The sequence below is a fragment of the Pelophylax lessonae genome (genome assembly GCF_965119305.1).
Source record: "Pelophylax lessonae genome assembly, chromosome: 4".
NCBI lineage: Eukaryota > Metazoa > Chordata > Amphibia > Anura > Ranidae > Pelophylax > Pelophylax lessonae.
The window spans coordinates 262024128-262025377 of record NC_138771.1 but is presented as its reverse complement, the minus strand read 5'-3'; positions in this window follow the sequence as shown (position 1 = coordinate 262025377).

Genomic DNA, 1250 nt, shown 5'->3' with positions numbered 1-1250 from the left:
AGGAATCCAAGGAGAGTCAAAGGCAAGCCGGGTCAGTATAACGGGAAATCCACAAGCAGGTCAGGGCACAGGTAGACAGGAACACAAGCTGAAAGACCACTCAGCAATGTGCTCCTGTCACCGCTTGGTATAAATAGGCCGTTTGGCGCCAATTGCGTGCGCACGTTGCGTACGCACGTTCGCGCCTTCGCGCATTCGCGCGTTCGCGCATTGGCGCATGCGCATTCGCACATTCCTTCCCGTGTGCCTGGGCATGCGCACTGAGCGTCTCTTACATTGCCCCCCCCCCAATGGGCGGCCTCCGGATGCCCATCTGCAACATCTTCTCAGGATGAAACTGAAAAAAGGTTTGTATTAGATCCGTAGCATGGAGGTTGGCTTCTGGTTCCCATGAATTTTCTTCCGGGCCATAGCCCTTCCATTTAATCAGGTACTGGACAGTACCTCCTCTTTTCCTACAGTCCAATATTGCTTCAACCTCGTATTCTTCGTTGCCATCAATAATTTCAGGCGGGGGTGGATCCGACTCACGGTCAGGAAATGGATTGGGTCTGGTAGGCTTCAGTAAGGACACATGGAAGACAGGGTGAATCTTGTATGTTTCCGGGAGTGAAAGTTCGTAAGCAGCAGGATTGATCTGTCTCTTAATAGAGAATGGACCGATATATCTAGGTCCCAATTTTTTAGATGGACATGACAGTTTCAAATTAATGGTGGATAACCAAACCTTGTCTCCCTGTCTGAGGTTCAGATCTCCCCTTCTCTTCCTATCAAAAATTTTTTTGTTGTCTTGCTGTGCTTTGACAATGGCGTCTTGCAATAGCTTGTTGTTGGTTTGCAAAAATGTGGCTCTTTCCTGGACTGCAGGAACCAAGGAATCAGGCATCACATCAGGTATAAAAGCTGGGAAGTACCCATAGTTTGCAAAAAACGGGGCTTGACCCGTGGCCGAATGCACTGCGTCATTATATGCAAACTCTGCCAGGGGTAAAAGTGATGCCCAGTCATCCTGTGAGAATGAAGAAAAACACCGGAGATACTGCTCCAGGGTCTGGTTTGTATGCTCCGTTTGCCCGTTCGTTTGTGGATGATAGGCAGAGGAAAAGTACGTGTCGATTTTCAAAGTTCTGCAGAGGTCTCTCCAGAATCTGGAAGTAAATTGCACCCCCCGGTCTGAGGTGATGTTGCTAGGTACCCCGTGGAGCCGAACCACTTCCTTGATAAAAGTTTGGGCGGTTTCCATTGCTGAG